The sequence below is a fragment of the Manis javanica genome, chromosome 4 (genome assembly GCF_040802235.1).
Source record: "Manis javanica isolate MJ-LG chromosome 4, MJ_LKY, whole genome shotgun sequence".
NCBI lineage: Eukaryota > Metazoa > Chordata > Mammalia > Pholidota > Manidae > Manis > Manis javanica.
The window spans coordinates 14,779,758-14,796,974 of NC_133159.1; the positions used below are offsets into that span (position 1 = coordinate 14,779,758).

The 17,217-nt window shown below is 53.3% G+C and overlaps 1 protein-coding gene across 8 annotated transcripts in view; it reads left to right on the forward strand.

Annotated features, from left to right (window-relative positions):
- The window catches only part of VWA5B1 (von Willebrand factor A domain containing 5B1), a 69,627-nt gene that overhangs the window by 1,186 nt on the left and 51,224 nt on the right, over positions 1–17,217 (forward strand). For 3 of the 8 annotated variants that reach the window (XM_073233332.1, XM_073233330.1, XM_073233326.1), the window contains exons 2-4: positions 4,325–4,551; positions 6,139–6,324; positions 6,790–6,924. The exons of 2 other annotated variants lie outside the window; for them this stretch is intronic. The gene's annotated coding sequence lies outside the window, so the exon portion shown is untranslated. Of the gene's footprint in view, positions 1–4,324; positions 4,737–4,828; positions 5,162–6,138; positions 6,325–6,789; positions 6,925–17,217 lie in introns of those variants that run through there. 3 more of the 8 variants (XM_073233327.1, XM_017662767.3, XM_073233328.1) reach the window with 3 other exon arrangements.

Genomic DNA, 17,217 nt, shown 5'->3' on the forward strand with positions numbered 1-17,217 from the left:
ATGTGGTGTATTGGTACAAACAAACAGGCAGTGCCAGCTCCTGGCTTCAAGACTGTCCTGGGGCAGGAACACAGCCAGGCGCAGAGGAACGTGTCTTCATCCTGACAGCCATGGGAAGTATTTGCCGGTTCAGCCAGCGGGTCATGTGATCAGGTCTCATGCTTTGTACAGGTCACTCCGGCTGCTGTGTGGAAAACAGGCTGGGGTGGGGGATGGGGGTTCCTGAGGGGAAACCGGGTCTGGGAGGTTTTTGCAACTGTCCTGGAGAGAGGAGAGGGTGGCCTGGGGATGGTGGTGGCAACAGAGCTGGAGAGTGCATTCAGGTAGCTGGCTACACCATGGGGTGGGGAGGCTGCCATTCACTGGGGGAGATGGGCATCACCAACCCCACTTGAGAGATGAGGGAATCAGGCCTCAGAAAGGGGAAGTGGTCCCTACAAATAGCAAGTGATGGGACTAGGCTCCTGGCCAGTCTTCTGACTCAGAGGTTCCCACCCAGGAGACCAGTGTCAGGTATAACTTCTGTGAGCAAAGACAGCTTCCCCAGGCCAGGGCTGGTTGCTTTTCCTAAGGCTTGTGCTGCCAAAGGTGGTAAGGGTGGCCTCCAGGTGACCAGTCTTGTCCTCAGTAAATCCTGGGTCCTCAGCCAGAGCCCAAGGGGGTGCCAGTCGTGGGCAGAAGGAGACCAAGCTCGAGGACCAGCTGGAGACAGGACCTGGAAGAGGCCACGACGATAGGTCCTGGAGGACACAGACTGGGATCCAAATCCAATCTTTACCACCTTCTAGCATGTGCCCCATGACCCCACCACTGGCTTCCAGTGGGGAGGACTATTTTATCACTGACATTGTTGCAACTTACCACTGCATGACAATAGTAAAGAGCAGACCGATTGTAGTCGGTTTGTTTTTGAATTCCCCACAGACAATGCAAGTCCTCGAGCCTGGGCTCAGAGAAGATGGCTCACAGCCTCTGCCCCTTGTGTGCTACTACCTCCCTCCCAGCTTCTTCCCAGCTGTGCCAAGTTCCCCCCATCCCACTGCCACATCCCCAGGGGAGGAGAGGGGGCAGCTTGCATGATTCTCTAGGACACTGAAATCATGTGTTCATTTATCCACATATTCAACAAATATTTATGAAGCTCTGCTGAATGTCAGGATCGGCATCAGATCCTACAAGTACAGGAATGTTAGACATGCTACTGCCCGTGAGAGAGGCTCACTTGCTCATTCACTCACTCATTGGATGTGACATTAGTCGAGCACCTACTATATGCTGGGCATGAGATACTGAGGCCTCTCAGTAGGGTTACCTAACTGGGATGGATAGGCTCCCTCAAAGAGATGGTGCTTCAGCTCTCCTTTCAGGTTGAGGCTAGCCTATGGAGGTGGAAAAGGTTTTTTTATTAGATGGAGGGATTTACACATGTAAAAACCCTGCAGGTTTGAAACAACTTGAGGTTTAGGGACCCACAGGTAATTCTATGTGGCTGGACGAAGGGTCCACATGGAGGACTGGGCAAGAACAGGACCAAAAAGAGGGCAGGGCAGATAATAAAGGGCTTTGAATTCTCAGCTAAGAAGGGACACTTTTTACCGAAAGCCCTGGGAGAGTGACTGAAGAGTTTTAGGCTGGATTGAGAACGCGCATAATAGGTGGGGACAGCCGTCAACAGGTATCACAAAGGTCTGGCTGCAGCGTGGATTGGAATAGGTGAGGCTCGAGCCAGGGAGCACAGGAAGAAAGCTGTTAGGAGGCTGGACCTGAGGCAGGCGGATGGAGAGGAAGGGTATACTCGAGAGACACTGTGAAGGTGCGGTCAACAGGGGTGGCTTGCCAGAACGTGCTGCAGAACAAGCCGCTCCAAACCAGTGACTTAAAATAACAATTGTTTCTTTGAGATCAGCTAAGAGTCAGGTGATGTCAGCTGGGCTTGATTAGGGCAGTTCGATCCTGCTCTGCGTATTCTTCATTTTCCTCCTGGCACCAGTGAGCCAATCTGGGCTTGCTCTTCTCCTGGCAACAAGGGCAGAGGTACGGAGCACAAGCCCAATCAAGCGAGCATTTTCCAAGCCTTTGGTGACATCATAACTGCCAACATCTCATTGGTTAAGTAACGGGGCTGAACCCAAGGTGAAGGGCAGGAGCTATATTCCACCTTTTTAAAGTACATGGATACAGGGAGGAGTGACAAACTGGGGCAATACCTGTAACTTTGTGCATGAGATGAGGGGCTGGAAAGGGAAGGGAAAGGAGAGGAAGGGAGTTCATGAGTTTGCTGCCAAGAATATGGCACATGTCAGCCCACTGCCTCCCAAACCTGGATCTGCTCCCTTCTGTACCCTACAGACACGCACAGTGGGGTCCAGCCCCTTCAGGGATGAAGCCTGAGGGAGGGGTCCTCTCGGATGCAATGCCTGAGCATCCTGGCAACCCTTCGCCTGCTCAGGGTGTTCTGGGCTATGAATGCTTAAAAACAAAAAAGCTAGCCCCATACCCCACCCAGGCCTTCCCTCATCTCCCTGCCTGCCCCACCCGGGGCCCCCAGCCTGTGCCACTGGTAGATGAGCTTTCCCTTCTCGCTCAGGCTGTGTGTGTTGATTACACATTCCCAAGACTGTTTTCCTCCACGCGGGCAGGAACAGTCGCATAATTGCTTCCAGTCCTGCAAACAGAGGGATGGGTGGGAAAAGGGGTGTGTGCTTGGGTGTGGGAGGAACCTACCGCTTCCGCCCTCACTGGGGTCCCCTCCTCCCCTCTGTATGCACTTCCCCCTCTCTTGCTGCCCCTCTAGACCGCCAATCTGGGGAAGGAGATCTAATCTCCCCTGAGGGCAAGCCTGGGAGGAAGGAAGCAGAAGTGGACAGTACCCAGGCTGGGGGATGTCCTTTCCCCTTTCTGGACCTCAGTTTTCACACCTATAAAATAGGGACATTGTTCTAAGGGGTGTTTCATATTTATTTTAACAAACACTCATGTGATGCTTGTTAAGTGTCATGTTATTTTTGTGCTTTGCAAATATTAACTAGCATAAAACTTCAAATCATTCCCATTTTATAGAGGGGCAATTGAAGCACAGAGAGGTTCAGCGGTTTCCCCAAGGGCACACAACCAGGGAATGACAGAGTTAGGGCCTGAGCCCAGGCAGTCCACTTCCAGAGTCCACGTTTAGCTGCCATATTATGGGGCCATTTGCTTACCTCTCCAAATTTCTAGAAGTCCAGAGGACTGGCCTCTTGGAGTCATGCCTGTTTCATGTCCTTTATTTCCTTCAAATGGCTTTTGTAAGTTGAGTTGTGTCCCCTCAAAACATATGTTCAAGTCCAGACCCCTTGTATGTGACCTTCTTTGGAATAGGGTCTTTGCAGATGCGATCAAATTAAGATGGGGTCATAGTGGATTAGAGTGGGCCTAATTGGAGCCCGGGGTTTGTATCAGAGAAAGGAGAGGGAAATCTGGAGACAGAGATACCGCAATAGAGAGGCACGCAGGTAAGATGGCTATGGGAAACCAGCAGAGACGGGAGGGAGGCAGCTATGAGCTTAGGACTGCCGAGGATTGTCAGCCACCAGAAGCCACAAAAGGAAGGAAGATTCTTCCCTAGAGCCTTCAGAGGGAGCAGGACCCTGAGGACACCTTGATGTGGACATCTAACCTCCCAAACTATATGAGAATAAATGTCTGTTCAAGCCACCCAGTTCGTGGTCATGTGTCACAGCAGCCCTGGGAAACCAACACAATGGGTAAGGAAGTCTTGATGGCTGCAAGCAGAGGCAGCTCTGGAAAATACCTCCAGGCTGGCAGCCTTCTCTGCCGGCCCAGCTTATGTCTCCGAACCTCTGTCTCTACCACCTCTCATTTCTTCTTCATGGCTTACAGTTACTCAGTCAGGCTGTCCTTTCTTTCCAAAAAATTTTCGTCCTGAAATGCAAACTGCAGGGTTGGGATGGCTGAGTGTAAGGCCTGACTGGCAAATGTGGAATCTGAATGGGTGACCAGACCGTGAACTTCATGGGGGCTGAGAATGGGGCTTTGGGAGCCTTGAGGGGGGGCTTGGAGTTCTAAGTGGCCAGGCCCTTTGGGGGTCCTGCCTGAAGGGAACCAGGACTCTCTGAGTGAAAAGTGGCTCAGAGCCTCAAGGCCTCTCCGGTACCGGTGGCTTCTCAGCTTCAGTCGTCCGCCTCCAGCAGAGAAGGGGGCTCTGCCTCCTCACTAGGTGATCATGAGGGTTGAATTAAACAAGACAGTGTATATGCAAAGGCTTTGGGGGACTGTCAGGTAGAACAAAAGCTGATTGGGAACCCTTGTGCGTCTCCCCACTTAGCCAGCTTCCTGGAATCTGTGACTTGCTCCCCATCATCTTCTCCAAGCGAGGGACCGATGCCTGGCTCGCTGCGTGGGACCATAAGGACTGAACCGCAGTGAATTTTGCCGTGTATCTTGGCGACCTTCATTACGACCAAGGCAGCCTTCCAGTCCCCAGACCACCACTTTCTGCCTTTGTTACTCTCGCACACCCCGGCAGTATTTAGAGGCAATCCTGGCAAAACGGTAACCAAGTCCAAGAAGTTCGTTTGCCGACAGGGTGGTTCCCCCTTCTCTCCGCCCCTCTAGTCCCTCTGCCCAGCAGTTCCCCTAAAATCCCTCCCTCCAAACTGTTCTCCAAAATTCACTTGCTGGGGCTTCCTTGTTGGCTGGCTGACACCTGCAACAACAGGAAAGACCCAGGGTTTCAGGTAGATATTTAATGAAGGTCTAGGGGAATGTAAAGCTCTGGGGAGGCTTAAGATGTGACCCCCCCCCTAATGTGGAATCATCAGTTCTCAGACTTCTAAGATCCTGTGTCATCTGCTACCCCGGCAGGTGTCTTGTATCCCATGTGACATCTCTGCTTCCTTCATACCTTCTTTACCCCACTGTATCCATCCACTGTCCCCATCCCACCCTCAGACTCCACCTTCCTTAGGCAGAGAGTCCAGAAAAGGGACAGTCATTGTTTCTGGATCTAGCCTGATGTGTGGTGAAAGAGGCAGGGTGGAGAGATGGATTCAGACAGACCTGGACTAAAATTTTGGTGCTTCTACTTGCTGTGTGGCCTTGGGCAAGTTACTTCACCTCTCTGAGCTTGGTTTTTGAAGTGAGGAGCACCTCTCAGTGTTTGGTGAGCATGCACCTCTTTTGGGCCTTGTGTGCAGCACCTGGTACCCAGTGATAAGCTTGAAAAGGCCAGTGAATATCATGGAAAGTTCCAGGAGTCTGAATCTGACAGGTGTATGTTTGAATCCCTGCTGTCACCTCCTACTGTGTGGCCTTGAGCAAGTCACTGTACCTCTCTGAACTGCAGTTCCTTTATAAAATTGGGAGGAAACCCCTCTTTGGGGGGTTTTGATGGAGACTAAATGAGCTTCTAGGTGTGTGAGCAGTAGCTCTATCGTGTACTTCTGAGGCATCTACCCTCTCAGCTTTGGAGCCATTAACTCTGGACTCCAAATTTAGGTTTCACTGTACCTGGCAGACCTCTTGGCTTCCAAATATACTTGTCCTTGATCATGATGCGCCCCTGGCTCTCTGGGGTATCCAGACCTCTCATCTCATGCTTCCTGGCATTGCACCTAAAAGCCTAGAAAATCCTCTGTGGCTTTGGCATGACCACAGGCAAGGGCTGCTGGCTTTGGACTCTAAGACTAGACAGGAAAAGCCAAAGGTCTCGGCAGATAGCCTGCCCATGGCCATGATAACCTGAGCCCTTGTTTGGCTCCATCGTGGTCTCAGGGGAGAAAGACTGACGCTTGTATCACTTGGCGGGGGGCAAGGAGAGGTAGAGGGGGCCAACTCAGCTCTGGTCCCCACGAGAGAGGGCCCAAGTTCCTGGCAGGCCCTGCCCAGTGCTGAACAGCCAGGAGGCAGCCCTGTTCCTCAGGGAGGGGCTTCCCACCCACAGCCCTTTATCTCTGGCCAAGGCCTTTTGGTCAGCCCCAGCAGGAATTAGCAGAGGCTGCAACGTGGCCTGTGGCTTTTCTCCTGTGCTCTGAAGAAGGGGGGAGGGAAGGGGTGAGGGGGGCGCAGCACCAGCGGTGTGTGCAGGGGGGAATTGTCATGGTTACACTCTGGCAAAACAAATGGCTCTGCTTCCTGCAGGCCACCTCAACAGCCATCACAATGTGGCCACTGATCAAGCTGGCTGCCAGGGCAGTGGGCACTGGGCTTGGACAGTGGAGCCCAGCTCTGGGTGCCCCACCCAGCACCTCTGGATGCAGGGAGGCAGCCGCTGGGACTGTGGACAGAGGGAGTGTTTGCCCGGACACCTGTTGTTTCTGGGGCAAGGTAGGGGCTGGTCCAGCTCGTGTGAGGATGAGGGGCTGTCCTGAGTGTGTGCGTGTGGACTGTGCATGTAAATGATGGATTTGTGTGCCTCTGTGTGTCAGCGGGTATGTGTGTGAGTGTGCATGTGTTCCTGGGGTGTGTGCATGGTGTGCTTGCTCCAGCGGGGAGGGGGGTCAGCGGAGGACGGGACTCGCTGTTCCAGCATGAGAAGTGAGAGGGCTGCCACATGTTGCTGCCCCATCCACCCCTCTCCCTCCTTCCCCTCCTTCCCCTCTCTCTCCCTCTGTACGGAGCACTCTGTGTGTGTGTGTCTGTGTCTGTCTTTTCCCCGTGTATGATTCTCTCTGCGTCTCCCTCTCCCTGTGCCCCTCTCTGCCTCTGCCTCCCTCCTCCTCCCACTCTCCATCTCCCCCCCTGCCACCTGTTTCCACCATCTCGTCCCGTCATCTCTTGTCTGTCCTCCAGGGCCCTGGGGCAGCCGGCAGCTCTGCGGGCTGTCCACCCCTGACTGCTCTGTTCATGCCCAGCGTGTGACTGTCCCCAAAGCAGCTGGCTGGGCTCTTGCCCTTCTCAGAGCCCCTGGTCCCAGGCTCTTGCCAGGTAAGTGGGGCTCTGGGATGCAGAAGGGGTCCTCGGGCTGGTGAGAGGCGGGCGACAGCAGGGGACTTGGCTCCGTGAGCGGCAGTGGCGTCTGCTAACACGTCAAGCCCGCTGGAGGTCCTGTCATAACATCTTCTGCAGCCCCAACAGTTCCCTCCCTCGCTCCCTCTGCACCGCCAGCTCCGGGCTGCAGCAGATGATGCTTGGTGGGGTGGGAGCCAGACGGTCCCTTTCCAGCTTCCCCTCTGAGAGCAACAGGCACCTTCCTGTCTCTGTTCCTACTCCCCTTTCCTTCTTTCTCTTTTTGAAGAAGACTTAAGAGGAGGTGAGGACTCCTTCCTTGCCTCCTCTACTGGCATAAGAACCTGCTTCCTGGGTTCCCCCGTCTGAACCCAGTCAGGTCATGGTAACTGGGCAGAGGGGCAAAGGGCACTGGATGAACCCCAGCCCTCCTGCTCAGGGTGGAGGGTGGATGGCAGGGGAGCTCCCGTGATTAGCTGGCCTGGGGGTGCAGCTGAGCATGTGTGCATGTGGTGTCTGTGGGATGCATGCTTGAGAAGTGTATGGGGCATGTGTGTGCGGGGCATGTGTGTCCCTACCTGAGTTGGTAAGGGAGACAGTGGTGCACGTGTCAATGTGCGTACATGTTTAGGGGTACATGTGTGGGATGCCCTCTGTCTGCTGGTGTGCAGGAATTTAAGAGTTCGGGGCATTCATGCATGCGTGTGTGTGTGTGTGTGTGTGTGTGTGTATGAACTCAAACGTGTCATGTGCAGACCACTGTGGATTGAACTCGACCCTAGTGGCTGGGCAGAATCTCCAAGGCCTGCTGTGGTAGCTCCGTTCAGTACCCTCCGTCACCCACCTTGGCTAACTTCTCTCTCAAGGACAGTGCTATTTCCAATCCAGCCCCACCCAGATGGAGACCCAGGGTCCAAGGTGAGGTGGGCACTGTGCCCTCATCAGTGGCCTGCAGACCTCACTCCTTCTCTGGCATGGGACAGGCCAAGGCTCCTGGCCTGGGGGTGGCTGGGGCTCTGAGCATCCTCCCAGACCTAGATAACTCAGGGCCTCTGGCCTCACAGAAAATAGTGTGAGGACCAGCCCCAAACCCAAGCCAGGTAAAACTCTCAGAAGGGACTCCGGCCATTGGCCATAGGTTTGCTACCTGGGAGAGTGGGCTAGTGGTCAAGTTGTCCTGACAGAGGGAAGAAGTATTTCTGTCATTCCTGGACTCCCTCACTATACTCGGTCCTGCATGGGCTGGCTGGCCTCTGCCTCCAGATAAATGACACCATTATGGTTCTGTAGGCCAGCTTCACAGGGGAAAGGGACAGCCCTGGGGAAGCAGGGACAGTGGAAGGGGCACCCAGGGGCCCCAGGTCAGCTGTTCCTCCAGGACCCTCCAGGGCCTTGGGGTCCTGCTCAAGTTCAAGTTGTCTTGTTTGTGGGGTGAGGGGGCCTCTTCTAGCATCTCCTGGCTGATTATCTGCAACTTCATGACCTGGGTATCCAATAGCTAAGCTGACATAGGTTTTTCTTAGTCTCACGGGCATGCCCAGTCCAGTCAAACTGGGAAGAGAGCTTGGGCAATGCCAAGCAGAGGGTCGCTATAAACAAGTTGACACATTTCCCGGGGGTATTGGAAACAGCCCAGTAGGCTCAGTGGACAAAATATGGCTCCAGGTCACCAAGGGCACCAAAATCCTGTCATCCTAGTAACTCTGTTAAGAGAATGTAACCAATGGAGGTTCCCACATGAAGACCCTCTTGGGGCTTCTCCCTGGCCTGCACTCGGGGGGTCTCACCCAGCAGCACAGCTGACCCATGAAACCATCTGGGATAGGAGCTTGGGATCAGTGGTGTTCAATGTGGGGCTAAGAAGGCTTCCTGGCAGAGGTGATGTTAGAGTGGGGCCTTGAAGGCAGCAATGGAGGGATGTGGATATAGGGACAGACACGGGAGCAGGGAAGGTTTCATGGGCGGCTGGAGGGGGAAGGACAGTGTTGGGAGGGACAGGAGGAGGGACAGGAGGTCTTGGTCAATGGGCATAAGTTGGTCAGTTTGAATGCACAGACAAGCTAGGGTGGAAAGAGGGAAAGGAGCGAAAATCATTCAGCCCCTGGCTGCCCACTTTACGCCAGGCTCTGTGCTAGGCACTGGGTCTCTGTCCTCGAGAAGCTTGCTGTCGCAGGTAGGGGTGCTGACGTTTTTCAGTCACTCTGTTATGTAGAACAGTCCCCTTGAGAAGAGCACTTGGATTTGAGATCTCTGGGGGGCCAAGAGGAGAATGCCAAGGGGGGTATGTGAGCCCGAGACACAGAGGCGGGCCCGCTGGGCACAGACGTTTGTGTCACCTGCTTAGGCGCTGGAGCAGAACAGGGGTCAGCCACTTCAGAACAGAGCAGAGAAGGTCTGAGATTGGACCTTGAGGAGGTTGGGCCTCCAGTGTCTGGTCACTTGCTTTACTTGAGTCCCGGCCCTGAGGGATGAGCCTGCAAAGAGGCAGAGAGGGACACATAGGGGGAGGGGACCAGCACCCAGTGTCACCCTGCCTCCTGCCTCATGTTGTCCCCTTGCCAGGTACCTCATCCCTGGTGTTTCATTTATTCCACATTTGCAGACAATGAAACTGAGTCTTGGAGAGCTCGAAGGGCTAAATTTAAGGTCACATAGCAGATAGCAGAGCCCTTCCACCGGAAATGAAGTGAGAGCTGTTGGTAAGTTCATCGAACAAACTGAGCACATGCTATGTGCCAGGTGCCAGGAAAGAAGCTGAGATGAGAAGGACCTCTGGGCCATCCCCGCAGGAGAGATATTGGGAATACTCAGGGATGGGGTTGTTGTAGCAGGACAGTCTGGGTGAGGCTGCATCCTAGGGGTGCAGAGCAGAGAGCCATCACATCCAGATAAAGGGATCAGGAAAAGCTTCAGGAAGGAGGTGGGACTTGAAAGGGCCCAGGAGGAAACGGAAGTTCAGAAACACATGGATGGGACAGTGGCACTGCGGGTTGAAGGGAGAGCACAGGCAAGGGCACAGAGCTGGGGGCTCCCGGGGGTCCTGAGAGGAGCATATACTCTGCTTTGTCAGGAGCACTTAGTAAGAACAGAGGAGTGATGTAAGATCAGGCTGCGCAGGTGGACGGGTGGGGGGTGATCGTCAGGGAGGCTGAATTTGGCCTGAAGGAGGTGGGCTTCAGTTAAAGCCATTGGCAGCCCTGGGGCAGGGGAACACTGTGATCAGACCAGGTCCTCGGGGAGACAAGCTGGCCAGCCTGAGGAGCTGACATTTCCTGAGTCCTCTTGAATCCCCACTGGGATCCAGAGGGATCCAGCCCCCAGTTTGCAAACCCTTTGCTAGATGGTGCGCTGTGAGTGTTCCTGAGATGAGTTCCGGGGGGTCTCAGTACAAAGCTCTTCTCTCTCTTCCTATAACCACACTTGAAGTCAAACTGCTGGGGTCAGGACACTAAGTGGTTCCTGAGTGCCACTCTGGAGGCAGCGAAGGACACAGTCAGGATGGGCAGCTGGGAAGCTGATGCTCCCAGCACAGCCTGGAACGGGGCCCTGGGACAGAGTGGCTGGAGGGCAGGGCACAGGTCTGCCTGTTTCACTGTATATCCCCTGTTCCTTGTTCAGACCCCATGAAGAGGTCTGGGCCATCATTACCTGACATCCCGCAGATGAAGGCTGTAGGTTTCTTTAAAAGCCACTACACTAGAAGAAGGTTAATGAACTGACTACCTACAAAGTGGTCCCTATGTGAGCATCAGTTCAATGGCAGCATCTGTCCCTGCCCAGCCCTGGACACCCATGTCCATCAGGTTCGCTTCAGTTGTTGGGTGGGGTCAGCAGCTGACCATACGATGCAAAGGATTGCACAGTGAAGCCAAAATCCTGTGGGAGTTGTAGGATTTAATGAAGCCAATCAAAGGAGACATTGGAGGACTTTTCTAACCCCACAAAAGGACATGGATAAATGAGAACCTGGCAGAGGCAGGTCAGATAACAAGAGACGACAAAACTGGCAGCAAGGAGTCCTGATGCTGTGACAGTGAAATACAAAATGATAAAGGTCATGTTGTGCTGGCACATATTTTGTTCAAAACAATTATCCACCTCCCCCAACCCAATTAATACCTGATTTGTTTTTTGTTCATTGGAAGTGTTAGCAAATGGGTTGACTCATAATCTTATTTTGGTCCAATGTAAGATTCTGTTTTCATATTTTTAGTCTCATTTTTCAAAATAAAATCTCAATTGAAAGCTTTTTTTAATTCACCATTTCTTGGGTGATCACTCGGTGTGATATTTTGCTGGCCCAATTACTGAGGGAATATGGAGACCTTCTGTGGTTAGTGTTCGATATTTGTAGAGTTTATGAATGAATGAGTGAATGAATGAATGAGGGGCCCAGCCAGAACCATGCGCTGTTGTTTTTCAAACCTCTTGCTTCTGCATTGCCTGCCTCGCCTTACATCATTCATTCATTTATTCAACACTTAATGGCAGTGGGGACACAACTGTCAATCAAATATACAAAAATCTTTGTCCTCATGGAGCTTATTTTCTAATGGATCCACTGGCCCATCTGCCCTTCCTCCACCCCTGACTTTCTTCCAAATATTGTGGCTTCTGTCCTCGAGACCATCATCTTTGCTCAGAATCCCAAAATTCAGAGCTCTACTAGTCAAGGCGGATTAGGTTAAGCTGCAACAAAGAGCAGCAATTTTTTCATTCTTGCTCATTCCACACATCTACAGCGGGACACATGTTGTCACATACAAGTCACTCTTAGGTCCAGGATAATAGAAGCACCTCGTGGGCACGTGTCCCCATGATCACTAGGGCAGGAAACAAGACATGGCCAATCACATGCTGGCTCCTAAAGCTTCCTGCTGGAAGTGCCATACTTCACTTCCACTTAGGTCACTGGCTGAAGCAAGACACGCAGCCACGCCTTCAAGGTGGCATAGCCTGCAGACCACCATCACCTGCCCAGGGGAGACCTGGACAGATCTGCCCAGCTGCATGAATAACACACATGTGCTTATTCAAGAGCGGGACAGTGTGGCTTTAGGAGAATGCTAACAGGGAATGGGGGGAAGAGAAATGGTGTCTTGGGTTGGATCCCTTCAAGCATCTTAGCTCCCAACCCTGGTCACTAACACTGGACTCTGATCAGCAGATCTCAACAAATTTTCGGCCAATGGAGTCGGCTTCTGTCGCTCTGAATCCAGCTTAGCCAAGCAGCAGGTTAGTTTAATAGTGTCTTAAGTCAGCTTGGGTTTTGCTATAACAAAAATACCGTAGGCTGGATGCCTTAAACAAAAATTTACTCCTCACAGCTCTGCAGGCTGGAAGTCTGAGATCAGGGTGCCAGCATGGTGAGGGGCATGGCGAGAGCCCCTGCCCTGGCTCACAGATAGCTGGGCACCTTCTTGCCATACCCTCATGTGGTGGAGTGAGAGCTCTGGTTTCTTCCTCTTCTTATAAACCCCACCATGGGGCTCCATCCTCATGGCCTCCTCTAAATCTAACTGCCTCCCAAAGGCCCCCCCACTCCAAATACCATCACACCGAGGATTAGGCTTCCACTTATGAATTTGGGGGGAGCACAGTCATTCCCTGCATAGCACTGAGCTCTGCCAAAGGAGCTCCAAGTCTCTCGCATCACATCCCTTCTGAGCCTCAGTCTCCCAATCCTTAAAATGGGTATAATAATCTCTATTTGCTCTAGAGCCCTAAGTAATTCATGGATGTGAAAATGCTTTGGTCACAAATGCTTCCTATGAGGCACGGGTGCCCATTGTCACTACATTTGTGGCCCAGTGGTGGATTTGAAGGGGTAAACTGGTCGGAGACCAGAACCCCTCACTACTTTTAATTCCATCATTTTCAATTCTTTGAGTCTTGAAGCCTTTTCTAAAATATTCCCTTTCTAAGAAATTCCTTGAGATCCTGTTGAGAGGGCTGGCCTTGACCAGCTTTGCCCTTCATCCCCTCTTCCCCCACACAGGCCAGAGCTGCCCACTCACCTTTAAAAGTCAGCCCTGTTTCACTCACTGCTCTAGTTTGGCCCCTGACTAAGTCATACACTCCTGCCCACCTTACTCTGTACCAGGCACTGTGCTAAGCTCTCTACACACATTGCTTCATTTCGTCCTAACAGTGCTAAGAGGTAAGCCTGCTTCTGTGCCCTTTTTACAGATCAGAAGGGCGAGGCTCAGACAGGTGAAATGACTTGGCTATGTCACTCAGAGGTCCAAGTCAGAGCCTGGCTTCAGACCTGGACTGTTGGGACCCCAGAGCCCATGCACGTGGCCCTCAGGCTGGCTGACCACAGGGACTCTGCAGCTGGCCTCCTCTCTCTGCTTACTTGCGCCTGGTTAGTTTAGCCTCTGTGGCTGACAACCCCACTTGGTACCTTGGACTCTCAGAGAGAAGGCCTTCTCTCGCTTTAGATGTGGGCTACTGTTGCTATGGGTTTTGCTGTGTAAACGCAGAGGCACCAGGGCGGCACTGCCAGAGTTCAGATAATGCCACCGTAGGAGTTACCTCGAACGTTGACCTGCAGAAGGAGAGCAATGGTGTTGATCCATCATCTGTGTGGAAGCATGGGGAAGGATGCCGCTCACGCCCCGCTCACGCCCCGCTCATGCCCCTACCCTGGCTCCCTGAAGGAGCATCAGAGAGGCAGGAGCCATTGGGGGTGTGGAACCCGGGGTTTTGCCCCAGTCCATGCTGAGGGATTGCAAGGCCCTGAGTAAGAGCCAGCAGGTTCCCCAGTGCACTGACTGGGCTTTGGCACAAGGGCCTGGATAGCAGGCAGCAGAGGGACACAGTTAACCACCCAATTCTGGAGCCAGGCAGCTTGGGTTCAAGTCCTGCACTCCCACCAACTCGCCGCGTGACCCTGAGGCTTACTTAAACTCTCTGGGCCTTGGCTCCCTGTGCTGTAAAGTGAGGACACTGAGCCTCATAAGGTCTTCATGGGACTTTAAGGAGATGATGCCCCCGACACTCCAGAACCACTGAGAGGAGGCTAGATAGACATGCAGCCCTCTTACAGCGGGAAGCTTAAGATGGGGAAAGATGCTCATCCTCTTCCCTTAGAATAAATGGGAGCACTAAGGTCCTTCTGGAGAGGACCCTGGACTGTCACCTCGGGAGAGGGGACAGGATTAATCCTCCAGGGCCCCCTCTTCATGTTGTTAGATAAAGATGCTGAGACCTGGTGGGGGCGGGGAGGGTTGGTCTTGGGCAGTGACTCTCTCCAGGTCATTTATTCATTCTGCAAATACGTATGGAGGGGCTGCTAAGGCTTCGTGGTTAAGAGATCAGTCTCTGAAGCCAGGGTCCAAATCCCAACTCCACCACTTGTGCCTTCATTTCTCTCTGGTCTTATTCTCCCACCGACTCAGATGGCATTTGGGCACCTGAGTTTTGGCATTTCTCCATGGTGGCCATGGTCACCCACAGCCCCCAGACCCATCATCCAGCCTTGCCAGGCACCCTCTTTCCCAGGGCACCCAGCCCGGGTGTTGGCTGATGAATACATTCATTGCTTTAGTGTCCCTCTGAGGTCGGTTTGCGCCAAGCTGTGAAGCTGCTCTCCCGTACATGCTGTCCCCCAGATGGCACAGCAAGGCCGTGTGGGCTGAAGGCACTGGATGGGGAGACAAGGCCCCCAGGCCCTAGTGCTGGCTCTGCCACCCACTCCATACACCCCCCAGATTGGGACCCTGCTGTCACACACACTGCCAGGGCCTACCTCTCAGGCCTGGCACACAGCACAACTGGTGGGCCACAAAGACTGGTAGGTTGCTAGCTCAGTGCCTGACTTTGCCCAACACCCCTGAGGATGTAAGCTCCAGGGGTAGGGACCAAACTGAGTTTCAAAGAAGCTCCCAGTGGGAAAATATTGAATAAGAAAGAGGAAAGGCCGGTTCCAGGAGCAGGAATTAGCTGCTTAGTCTGTCAGTTCACCTCTTAGAAGTGTCTGGGAAGGGGGTGGCGCGAGGATCTCTAATTTCCCAGGAGCTTCCTGTGCAAGATGGCAGTTCTAGAAGGGACATGGGTGCAGGGTGGATCCTAAAATAGTCCTCCCTCCACACCATCATCCCGTGAGCTCCTCAGCAGACCTGGGCTGGAGACCACAGGAGGCCCAAAGCCATTTAGGACTTTTCCACGGGGCCACGAGGATGTTGGGAGCTCAATAGGGGAGCTCACCTTGCGGTTGTGGTCCCGGAAAGGTGTGCATAAACAGAGTTTGTGTAAATGGAGACCAGTTTGATGTGAGGGCTCATTTCTGAGTGACCCTCAATGGGCAGAGATTCCAGCACTGGAAATTCACTGGGCCCCAGGAAACAGGCACCTGTCCCCTGCAGGCCAGTGGCATTGATAAGTATTTAAACCACTCTCTCCTTAGGGGCATATAACAGACTCTTTATTTACCTGGAGTTTTCAAATTTGCATGTGCTTATTTCTCCCTCATTTAGCAAGTCCAGACTCAGCCCCTTAGCTGGAAGCCTCAGAAGCTGTGGGTGGCTTGGGCCTCTGCCACCTGCGGGGCTGACCGTCCTGGACGTCTGGACTGGCCACACTCCAGGTCTCTGAGGCAGTGTGGGCTCACTGAGAACCAAGAGGCCTGAGCATTTTCTGTGTGGTTATGTCCCCAGGCCCCGACTCTGAAAGGAGACCACGGCTCTCTTAGATGGAATCCCACAGGCTTTGGGCTGAAATAGAGGGATTTCTCCCTATTATTTAAAGGAATCCATAGCCAAGGCTCATTCCTATCCCTGACACATTCCATCCTATTTATTCATGCATTCAGTCAGTCATTCATTCATCTAACAAGTGGAGCATATGCCATTCGTTCATTCAACTCACTGACTATGGAGAAAATCAGTTTCTGCCTGAGTTCTAGGAGCTGAGGGCCTCCTGGTTAGGGCAGGTGGGGAACAGGACACAAGACCTCAGGGCAGAGTCCCTGTCTGTCTTTTTCACCTCTGTACCCAGGTTTAGCACAGGTCTGGCATATGGTAGGCATTGTACCTACATCTGTTGAATCTGTTGAGTGAACACACACACACACACACACACACATACACGTGGATAATGAGGTAGCTAATGTCAGAGGCACCAACTGTGCTCAGAGTGGGGCACAATCATATCCAGCACAGGACCCTGAGAAGGCGTCATGTGGGGGTGGCATTGAAGCTGGGCCTTAACGGATGTGCAATATATGCCCTCTGGGGGAGGGGTTAGGGCAGGAGGGCATTCCTGGCAGAACAAGCAGCATCAGAAGAGAAATGGAAGCAGCAAAGGCCAGGCTGGTTTGGAGGAATAGCAAATGGTCTCAACAGGTTGGAGCAAGGGGATAAATGAGGTGGGGGTGAGGATGGGGTACCAGAAGCATGGGTTTGTTCCCACATGAGCTGGATGTGGGCAAAAGGTGAGGAGGTTTAGGGGAGATGGACCTGAATGTGAGAACCCCAGAATTCTAGAAGCCTAGAACAATCAGACTGGATCCAGAGACCCCATCAACTCTGCCCACACTCTGCTGGGGGTGTTGGTGTTGGTCTGTGGGCAGGGTGGTCCTTGGAGGACAGCCTCCCAGTGGGGACATGAACACATGGCCTTCCTAGAGGGCACGGTGACGGGACAAGGGGTAAGGACCTCCCCCACCCCCCACCCGAGGTAAGAGGGCAGCGCAGGCAGGCCAGATGGCTTGGAGGGCTCACAGTCTGCCTCTGGCCCAGGCGCGCCTGAGCTCACTCAGCTGGAGGGCCCCGAGTCTATGGGCACAGTCTGAGGGTGGGGGGATCTGGCCACGGTGAGGGCGAGAGGCCTCCAGGATGGCTTTCCAGGAGGAGGGAGGAGGCCTACCAAGCTGTTGCAAGGACAAAGGGGAGATGAGGGTGGAAGGGGACAGCAGGTTTCAGCTCCAGGGCAGAAGCAGAGGGCTATGGACACTGGCGCTTGGCAGAAACCCAAGGGTTTTCCTAGCTCTGCCGTCTTCATGCCCAGCCTAGGAGGTGGGCCTTACAGGGAGGACCCATTAAAGAAGGCGGAGAAGAGAAGCCCCCAGCCCCACCAGGCGGGCCTTGCCTCCCAGCAGATGTGCTCACTGACAGGCATTCTCTCCTGTATCTGCCCAGTTTCCGAGGAGGTGGGCACCATCGTGGTTCCATTTTACAGGTGTAGAAACTAAAGCACAAAGTGGTTAAGTAACTTGTTCAAAGTCACACAATATATAAGTGGCAGAGCCCGGCTGAGTAATTGGCCCAA